This window comes from Haliotis cracherodii, unplaced genomic scaffold (assembly GCF_022045235.1).
Source record: "Haliotis cracherodii isolate W230 unplaced genomic scaffold, xgHalCrac1.p SCAF_6, whole genome shotgun sequence".
In the NCBI taxonomy this organism is placed as follows: Eukaryota; Metazoa; Mollusca; class Gastropoda; order Lepetellida; family Haliotidae; genus Haliotis; species Haliotis cracherodii.
The window spans coordinates 8465001-8476450 of NW_027266319.1; the positions used below are offsets into that span (position 1 = coordinate 8465001).

At 40.4% G+C, this 11450-nt stretch overlaps 1 protein-coding gene across 1 annotated transcript in view; it reads right to left on the minus strand.

Annotated features, from left to right (window-relative positions):
* LOC139444849 (uncharacterized) overlaps nucleotides 1–26 on the minus strand; it is a 13034-nt gene extending 13008 nt beyond the window's left edge. The window contains exon 1 of the mRNA XM_071225836.1: nucleotides 1–26. This exon is cut by the window's left edge and continues 64 nt beyond it. The gene's annotated coding sequence lies outside the window, so the exon portion shown is untranslated.
* Between the last annotated feature and the right edge of the window lie 11424 nt (nucleotides 27–11450).

Consider the following 11450-nt stretch of genomic DNA (forward strand, 5'->3'; position numbering starts at 1 on the left):
GTAGAGAAAGAACGAATCTGTCTCTAACACCAGCCCCAGGATCAGCACCAGACTCAGAACAACGCCTGATGTCCACATCTTGTGATGGCTCGTTCAAAGAATCCAGACCAAAAAGGGATAAAATGTCCAACCAGAGAACTAAAAGAAGCAGCACTCAGACGGAGACACAGTTCCTGTCAGAAATACGTCTCTACTAGAAACGCCTGACGACACACGACCGACGGTTGGTTCATCACCTGTTCTTCAATTGAAGGTCTCTGCAACTCTATATAGAACATATGTTATCTGAGACGGTTTCAGATGTCACTGCTCGAGATAAAACTACTACGCCGTCGAGACAATTACTCTACATAATAATTGTCTAGTGCGGTCTTGATTTTGCATAGGGTTTTGAACTAACACGCAGTTGATACGTAGGATACTGAAGACCAGTGACCTAAAACGTTTACAATTGTCGTTGTAACGTGACAAACATTGGTCGGTGATATTTCTTCTGTAATTAACACAACAAGTATAATTATTGCAATAGATAAGATTGCATCAAACATAATACTGTCTGAAAGTACATCTTAAACGTTCAAAAAGTCGGAACCTTCCTATAATATGTCTAGTTGTATGCAAATATTTGACGCATCAGTGACAAAAAATTGTCCGAGGCAACTGAACCCTAGATTCTCCATGATTCTGTGCCCCGTACGCGTGGGTTTCACCTGACTGGTAAACGTCTCAGACCTGCATCACTTCGGGCTTTCCTTCCACAGTAAGTTGACACGACTTCATATAACTGCAATAATGTCCAAAGCGGTAAACTCACTTACCCGCTATGCTTTGGTCTGTGGCCGTATCCCCAAAAGTCGTTTTGAAGTATGCTCTCTCTCTCTCTCTCTCTCTCTCTCTCTCTCTCTCTCTCTCTCTCTCTCTCTCTCTCTCTCTCTCTCTCTCTCTCTCTCTCTCTCGTGGCAAGTGATGTCTAATCAATGTATGCGTTTCATTCAGTCTATCACTCAACCGGACAATGGTTACTTACAGGTTTGACTTACATTTGGGCTGCGTGTTTTTACGTAACCAAACAATGATTCGCTTTCACAATAATTGTCAACGTGCATGTATATGAGTGCTATTTTCATCTCAAATCCTTGTATCCCACGTCTTTAATTTGCATTTTAATTGAAGATGGACTTTGCATATAGGGCCCAACTTCTTTATTCCTTTTATGCATTGAAATTACGGATCATTCACATTTTTACCGTCCAATTCATTGAACTTATGGACATTAACTTATTGCATTGGACTTGTGGATATGAACTTATTTTACCATCCAATGCGTAGAACCTATGTTTTTTAACTTATGAATATCAACTTCTTTATTTTCCAATGCATTGAACTTATGAATATCTTCTTCTTTATTTTCCAATGCATTGAACTTATAAATATTAACTGTTTTATTTTCCAATGCATTGAACTCGTGGCTATCAACTTCTTTATTGTCGGCTATTTACTTCTTTATCGTCCAGAGCATTGAACTTATGAATAAGAACCTTATTAACCTCTTTGTCGTCATGTTATAGTGCAAACCATTTCAATACGTTGTTTGAAACTTCATTTATCTAAAATACCTATTTGTTTCATATGTTTAAAAAAAACAACCTTTGTTTAATGTGTGGCCTGTCCTCATCTGGCCTACACCTCCTATCGCCTACACTACTATCAAAACAAATTTATGGATGAGTGCACATCACACTTGTACCCTTATCCCTTAAGTAAAATAAACTCTTTCCAACAAGATAACAAAGAATGTAAATGACTTTTGATACTGTAACACAACAGTGGAAGTAACCATTTGTATTTAGTGTAGGCCAGATGAGGTGTAGGCGATATAAGGTGTAGGCCAGACGAGGGCAAGCCTAATGTTTACAGCAAACATTCGGCGTATCTCCTCTAATTAAAAGCTCCCGGGGCATGTCCCTTAACCCCCAGCGCTATCTATTTATGTCAATTAACACCTCATGACGTATCCTCTCGACTTATTTCTACCCATCAACAATAAACATGGCTGCTGTCGGCTTAAACTTAGTCTTCGGTCTCCACCTTGAACTACCATCCGAGGGCAAAACAAATGCTCTTGGACAGTTCAATACATTGAAAATATGGAAATTAACGTCTTCTTCGTCCAGTTCATTGAACATTTGATTATTAACGTCTTCTTCGTCCAATTCATTTGATATATGGATATTAACTTCTTGTTCGTCAAATTCATTGAACATATTGATATTAACGTCTACATCGTCCAATTAAATGAACATATGGATATTAACTTCTTCATCGTCCCATTAATTGAACATATGGATATTAACATCTTCATCGTCCAATTCATTGAACATATAGATATTAACTTCTTCATCGTCCAATTCCTTGAACATATGGATATTAACTTCGTCATCGTCCAATTCATTTAACATATGGATATTAACGTCTTCATCGTCCAATTAAATGAAAATATTGATATTAACGTCTACATCGTCCAGTTAAATGAACATGTGGATATTAACTTCTTCATCGCCCAGTTAATTAAACATATGGATATCAACTTCTTCATCGTCCAATTAATTGAACATGTGGTTATTAACTTCTTCATCTTCCAATTCATTGAACATATGGATATTAATTTCTTCATCGTTCAATTTATTGAACATATGGATATTAACTTCTTTACCGTCGAATGCATTCAATTGAAGGAATAAATAAGTTGAAATCCATGTCAACACTCTCTTCATTTTTCTCATTCTCCATTTTAATGAAACTGAGGAGGAAATGAAAGTACACCGAGTTTGTTTTTTATGTAACTGAAAATATAACTAACTGTTATTAAATTTGATTATTACCCCATTACTCATTCCTGCAACAGTTTGTAGAAAGGAATTGGTGGCTGGGTATTTCTTTATAAAATAAATTGGTTCAATGAAGAATAGGGTAAGAAATGAATTTGCAACCACATGACCACTAACATGTTTGAAATGTTGAAAGTTTGTGCCGAAAATTGCAAATTTATTCATTTTCAAAGATGATTAAGTCTAGTAAGTTACCCTTCGACAGCTGTGTATTACGCGAACTGGCTTAATTTTGAATCAAAATATATTTTAGATAATAAAACCATGTTGAAGTGTTCTTAAAGTGCTGAAAGTGCTTAAAGTATATATCATTAAATATATGATTTCAAAAAACACTGTCTTCATTATGGTTTCTCTTAATTAACCGATTCAAGTGATTTCTTTGACTTGAACCATGTTATGGTTGAAATATGTATCTTCTATAATGTTGTATATTAAAGCTGTGTTAGTGTTAAAGAATGGCCAGTGAGTTCGTGGCTCGGAATCAACTGCAAGAACAATAGTGGGACGTTATCATAATGGTTTAGTAAGGAATCCGATATCCTTTGTGGCTAAATGAGAAGTGACACTTTTTTATCACCTTACATATACTTTGTGTTTGTATTGATTAGTGTTACTCAGCAGATTCACATTTGACTGTGTTTGTTTTTGTCGTGAGAGGCGACTAACGGGATCGGATGGTCAGTCTCATGTCATGATCGTATCCCAATTACGTAGGTCGAAGCTCATGGTGTCAATCACTGGATTGTCTGGTTCAGACTCGATAATTTACAGACCGCCATCATATAGCTGGAGTATTGCTGAGGGTGGCGTTAAACAACAAATAAACAAATAAAACATGTTGAATCCAGAATAAATTCAGACTAAGCATCACCTCAATTATCGAGGTATTATGTTACCAGCCAATGTTAACACAGACTCTCAAGGTTTTTTCCCGCTCTTCTACAATTTGTTGTTTTTGTGAAAACCTGGTGTCATCACTGATTTCCAGTGAACCGGTCATATATATTTCACCGCTATCTTGCCTATGTACGCCCAATGGAACCTATTTCTGCAGATAATGGAAGCTGATTCTGTGTAGATAGTTGTGATGTATTGTTTGATAGACATTTCTTTGAAGTTGACGCCTGACACGGTTAAGGATTAGGTTTGGCAGGGAAAGGTTCAAGAGTAACAACAATGTTCATTCTTTAAACGTATACAACTTATACCTAACTTATCCATAGCGTGTTTCAGCGTTTTGTCAAAATATCTCATACGTCGCCATACGTTACTGCTATACGTTGTAGTGTGACTGGGCCATTAATACCCTCATCTTACATACGGTAAGTGATTCTACAACAAGGTTCTAATTGTTTTTACATTTTGTAGGTCAACTGCCTGTGTTCATAACGCACTATGTGGACTCTGTCTTCTTTGTCAACACCGAGGACAGTGCCCTATGTAGGCGCGTGTTTGGAACTGTGTTAATACTACCATCGTAACATTAGTTCAAGATAGGCCACGGTGTTGGTTGTAAATAAAATGTTGTTTTACTTGGGCGGAATGTCAACCAAAACTAGCACAAGAAGTGAGAAATGTTGATACTGTGTTGGAAACTCACTGGATATGTGAATAAAGGGAGGACTTTAAGCATTATTTCTGTGAGTTTGTAATGAAAGTAGAAAGAGAATAGTACACACGTACTTCCCATAGTTGTACTTTGAAGTTTTTAAGTGCCATTTTAGATGTGTTTCAGAGTCAACGCGTGTATTCAATTCTAATGCAACTGTTCTTTGGTTAAACAGAACGAGGACTTTAAATGACTTTAGAATGTGTTTCTGCTTCGTTAATATATCTGCAAAATATTTAAATTATTAACTAATGTAAATAAATAATGTATCAATAGCGAAATACCATACTTTTTAAAAGACTAAACTCGTTTAGGTTTATTTTCGATCATTTAATTAAACTCTCAGAGTGCTATTTCCTGAAAATATAAAGCGACAAAAAACATTTCCATCTCCATAAGAAATCTCTGCCAAGAGTCCATTGTACGATTCCGACTATATCATAAGCATGTGTTTATGAACCACTGTCAAATAGTGATGATATCGGCTGTTCGCAAAAATGAACGTATCCTACCCAACTGGTGGTATCTGTCACAAACGCATGCAGAGATAAGTCAGTTGCCGTAGTAACGGTCACTGTTGAAGTACAACCTGCAATATCTTTTTTCTCATCAGTAGTTTTTTTTCGTAACACTATGTGATATGAGGTAGAATAAGATTTAACGTCGCGTTAAAAAAAAGTGCCAACCCACTGATGTACAATGCCACAGTAGTTTAGACCGCCCCCGTGGTCTAGTGGTGGAGTGTCCGCCCGGACAGCGAAAGATCCGGGGTTCAATCCTCGGCCGCGTCATGCCAATAGACGTTAAAAGATGTTACCTGTTGTTACCCTGTCTGGCGCTTGACAGTAAGATTCATGTTAAACTGCAGCATGATATCTCAGTGGGCAAGCACTGTAAATCGGCATCAGTCCGGACTAGTACAAGCAGACACACAGACACACACACACACACACACACACACACACACACACACACACACACACACACACACACACACACACACACACACAAACACACACAGACACGCGCGCGTGCCATGCAACGATCTTTGACGCGACGTTAATCCCCATTTAACCTTACCTCGTCAGGCCACAGTTTAACATGGATATGCCATCTACATTCAGTATACTGACTCCGAACCGACCAGTCCTTGTTTTAGCCCATAATACCTAGCGCCAGACAGGGTAACAACAAGTAGCATCTATTAACGTATTTTGGTTTCACTCCAACTCCGTTTTCAACTTCACGCTGAAACAAATATATGGGTGATAGATGAGAATTAGCAGTCACTTAACTTTGAAGTGTGTGTATTGAAACAGTAGTCATAATGGGAAGACACCGAACCACCGACCTTCTGCACTCCTGTCTCACTAGAACAGACTAGGACCGAACCATCTTCCCGAGGCAAGGGAGTTTCCACCCTTGCCTACCTTCTGCAATTATAGAGCTATATTTTGGCTGGACTGACGACTCTATTTATAGTCCAATCAAAATCGTGTAACGAAATCGACATCCGGTTCGTCAACTGCCGTGCAGATTTCGGTTGATTGCACAAATTGTAAAATAATTGTGCCACCAATTCGGTGTCAACAGGTATTTTCCAAATCCTTTCATGTTTTCATCGAGGTGCTCACGTGAATTGATGCACTTCGCGAAATAAGACCTGTTTTATTACAATTTAGATCTTGATTGTCGATGCCGCTATTTTGCTTCTTGTCACTTGTATAGTGTTGGTGTGAATTCATTCATGTAGGTAAAACAAACCGTGTAATCTTAGTAGACATGTCACACATACACCAGTCATCCCCGAGACTCAAGGGGTTCAAGTTTTCACTCGCGTGATTCCAGTAAAATCAGAACTGGCAACATTGTAACAAATTTTATGTGACAGGCATAGCGACAATGATGCTGATGATATGAGAGCCTGTGAACCGATGAGGATGTCCGGCTGGTAGCCTTGTGAACCGATGAGGATGTCCGGCTGGTAGCCTTGTGAACCGATGAGGATGTCCGGCTGGTAGCCTTGTGAACATATGAGGATGTTCGGCCGGTAGCCTTGTGAACCGATGAGGATGTCCGGCTGGTAGCCTTGTGAACCGATGAGCATGTTCGGCCGGTAGCCTTGTGAACCGATGAGGATGTCCGGCTGGTAGCCTTGTGAACCGATGAGCATGTTCGGCCGGTAGCCTTGTGAACCGATGAGGATGTCCGGCTGGTAGCCTTGTGAACCGATGAGGATGTTCGGCTGGTAGCCTTGTGAACCGATGAGGATGTTCGGCTGGTAGCCTTGTGAACCGATGAGGATGTCCGGCTGGTAGCCTTGTGAACATATGAGGATGTTCGGCCGGTAGCCTTGTGAACCGATGAGGATGTTCGGCTGGTAGCCTTGTGAACTGATGAGGATGTCCGGCTGGTAGCCTTGTGAACCGATGAGGATGTCCGGCTGGTAGCCTTGTGAACCGATGAGGATGTCCGGCTGGTAGCCTTGTGAACCGATGAGGATGTTCGGCCGGTAGCCTTGTGAACCGATGAGGATGTCCGTCTGGTAGCCTTGTGAACAAATGAGGATGTTCGGCCGGTAGCCTTTTGAACTGATGAGGATGTCCTGCTGGTAGCCTTGTGAACAAATGAGGATGTCCGGCTGGTAGCCTTGTGAAGAAATGAGGATGTCCGGCTGGTAGCCTTGTGAACAAATGAGGATGTCCGACTGGTAGCCTTGTGAACAAATGAGGATGTCCGGCCGGTCGCCTTATGAACCGATGAGGATGTTCGGCCGGTAGCCTTGTGAACAAATGGGATGTCCGGCCGGTAGCCTTGTGAACATATGAGGATGTCCGGCTGGTAGCCTTGTGAACAAATGAGGATGTCCGGCTGGTAGCCTTGTGAACATATGAGGATGTCCGGCTGGTAGCCTTGTGAACAAATGAGGATGTCCGGCCGGTAGCCTTGTGAACAAATGAGGATGTCCGGCTGGTAGCCTTATGAACCGATGAGGATGTTCGGCCGGTAGCCTTGTGAACAAATGGGATGTCCGGCTGGTAGCCTTGTGAACAAATGAGAATGTTCGGCTGGTAGCCTTGTGAACAAATGAGGATGTCCGGCCGGTAGCCTTGTGAACATATGAGGATGTCCGGCTGGTAGCCTTGTGAACAAATGAGGATGTCCGGCCGGTAGCCTTGTGAACATATGAGGATGTCCGGCCGGTAGCCTTGTGAACAAATGAGGATGTCCGGCTGGTAGCCTTGTGAACAAATGAGGATGTCCGGCTGGTAGCCTTGTGAACAAATGAGGATGTCCGGCCGGTAGCCTTGTGAACAAATGAGGATGTCCGGCCGGTAGCCTTATGAACCGATGAGGATGTCCGGCCGGTAGCCTTGTGAACAAATGGGATGTCCGGCTGGTAGCCTTGTGAACAAATGAGGATGTCCGGCCGGTAGCCTTGTGAACAAATGAGGATGTCCGGCCGGTAGCCTTGTGCGTTGGTCGCCACAATACGTTAAGTTCCGATACGCGGATGGGTGAGCGAGCTGGTAGGTGAGTAGGTGAGTGAATGGGTGAGTAGGTGAGTGAGCGAGCGGGTGGGTAAGTAGGTGAGTGAGGTAGTGGGTGGGTGAGAAGGCGAGTAAGGGAGTGGGTAGGTAAGTAGGTGTGTGAGGGAGTGGGTGGGTGAGTAGGTGAGTGAGGGAGTGGGTGGGTGAGTAGGTGTTTGAGCGAGTGAATGGGTGAGTAGGTGTGTGAGCGAGTGTGTGGGTGAGTAGGTGTTTGAGCGAGTGAATGGGTGAGTAGGTGAATGAGGGAGTGGGTGGGTGAGTAGGTGAGTGAGCGAGTGGATGGGTGAGTAGGTGAGTGAGCGAGTGGATGGGTGAATAGGTGAGTGAGCGAGAAGGTGGGTGAGTAGGTGAGTGGTGAGTTATTAGGTGAGTGAGTTAGTAGGGGAGAGTGAGTGAGTATGTGAGTGAAAAGGTATGTGAGTGAGTTAGTAGGTGAGTGAGTTAGTAGCTGAGTGTGTTAATATGTCAGTGTGTTAGTATGTGAGTTAGTAGGTGAGTAGGTGAGTGAGTTAGTAGCTGAGTATGTTAGTATGTGAGTGAGTGAGTGCATAGGTGAGTGGGTTAGTGAGTGAGTGATTGCATAGGTGAATGAGTGAGTTGGTAAGTGAATGAGTGAATAGGGGAGTGAGAGAGTGAATAGATGAGTTAGAAGTTGTGTGATTAAAAGGGTGAGTGAGTTACTATCTGAGTGAGTTAGTAAGTGAGTGAGAGAGTTAGTAGGTGAGCGTGTGAGTTGGTATGTGACTGAGTAGGCGAGTGAGTGAGTGGGTTGGTTTTGGTGGCTGGCAGGGTGGGATGTTGCATTTGTCTGTTGGTATGGGGAATATGATATAAATCCAGCTTAAACTCTGGTGTAAAGTCATTGTGTATCAGGTATATACTAGTATCTAATGTTATCTCAATGTATTCATGTGTAACCTTAGAATCAGATATACATCTAGCTTTAACTCCGGTGTAAAGTCAGTGAGTACCAAGGCCCCGTTCCACAAAGCGATCGTTGACCTGAGGTGATCGAAGCTCCCATACTTTCATATAAACTTACGACAGTCGTAGAGCTACGATCAATTTTCGAACGAGGCCCAGATGTATATCCAGTGTAATATTAGTGTGTTCCTGTGAAATCATTTTTACATATAGCGCAAACTCCGGTGTAACCTTAGTGTACATCAGATGTTTATCCAGTTTAATATCAATTTATTCATGTGTAATCTTAGAACCACATACATATCCAGTGTAAACTTCGGTGTCACATCAGATGTATATCCAGTGGCTTTGTACTACATTTCTAGGCCAATTTAACATCAGTGTAAGCTCGAAGTTCTCCTGTGTAACCTCTGAATCAGATGTACATTCGATGTAAACTCAGTGTATTCCAGTGTCATATCCCCAAACAACTACAAATCCACACGATAATAAGATAATTAATTTTATTACAAAAGTCGAACGTAAAAACTATTTACACGAATGCAGATTACATACAAGGATCTATGGTTTAGCCCATGTAAACGGACATGATACATAATGTACAAACATGTGCAAAGTCTACACGCCGGAATGTGTAACATTAATTTGATAAATCCCAGATTCTGAGCAAATAGATTTTGATATAACTCCGCTGTGTTATTAGATACATGCATTTGCTGCTTGGAACACAAACTATGATGTCGCCCACTCGCTCTTTTCGTGTTAAATGTTAGTTTGATGCAAGAAAAATAGTTCAATAAAAATACTACTAGTAAAAAGTTAAGGAGCATCATATTCTTTCATATAACTACAGTAAACTACATTTATAATGAACACGCTTATAACGAACTGATAGATATAACGAACTTTTTTTCTGGTCCTGGTCATTTGCTATATATATGCTCATAACGAACTGCTTGTTGGAAGAAACTAAACTTAGTGGTCCCTTTGAGTTCGTTATAACCGTAGTTTACTGTATACATAATCTTTCATGAAATGACAGATTAACTTTAGTTATATGAAAGAATCGGTAGAGTACTTTGGAGAAGTCTGGTTTATGAGGGTTGTGTTAGTATCTTTTTCTCTCATAATTGTACCTTACATTCGCGTTTCTGTAATTAATGTCTTTTCTTTTGTAGTCTACCCACAGATAAACAAAGTAATGAGGATTTATGTGTAACTTCCTAAATATTTCATACGTCAAACACCATAGATTTATGTGTTGATAATGATAATTGAAGATAAAATTTCCACATGTTAGTTAACTTCAAATCATTAATATTAAAATAATTTATGTGACCACTCATTTTTTTCAATTTTAAACTGAACCCCGTCGATCCAAACGGTACCGTTCCCACTGAAATCGTTCATATTACTCATATCTGTATCATAACAGAATCATGAGAACTGAGCATTTACAAATATAAAATGTCAACGCCAGAGTAAAAATAATTTCGATTATTTGCCGAAACAGATACCATAGCACATGAAGGGCAAAATAGTGGTGAAAATTATATCAATGGATCACTGAAAATAACTCAAAATATCATTTTGTGTACCTAAAAGCATTTCCCGCGGAAATCGTCCGGGAGGTAAGGTTTCCGGATAAACGAGGTTCCGGACTTAAGAGGCTTAACTGTCGATCTTAAGTTACTTGTGTCATATTCAGGTGTGTTCTTTCCGGCTCATTGAATTCAGCAATGAAAGAAGAAATTGAATACACTGTGAAAAAAAAACGTCAACGCAAGAAAATGACCAGACTCGATCATCCGACGAAACATGCCACTGGGCATAACAGGCAAAATAGCCGTGAAAATTGTATGAATGTATCACTGAAAAACAGTCTCGAAGTGTCTACACGCACAATGAAATTTGATTATGTGTTTGGTGAAATATCTGCATTAATTATGACTAAAATGACGTGTTTGATATAATCAAAACAATAATCGAAATGATGTTGAATGTATAATCTGTGTCACCTTAATGTGAACCAGATCATTCACGTAAGTATCACTCATCCTTTTGTATTAATATTGTTGTTAACAACTATGGAAAATAATTACACCACCATTACAAGTCGTGGAAAGGCATTTAGAAGTGATACACATAAGGAAGAGAATTTATGGATGTCAAATTCTTTATGAGGAACACGCTTTGGAGCATATACTTACTCCTTTATCGGGTGAATGATGAAGGAGTTAGTATATACTCCGAAACGTTGTGTCAATAAAGTTGACATCCATAATTTTTCCTTACCATCATTACATATACAAATACAAATCAACCACAATTGGTTATTTGTTCCAGACATGTCAGGTTCAAGCCACGTGGCTACTGAAGCCACGGAACATTTCGTGACGTATTCATGTCCAATCTGGACATATAATGGCGTTTTTGGTAAGGGATCAACTTTCCTATCAATACAATGTGATCACA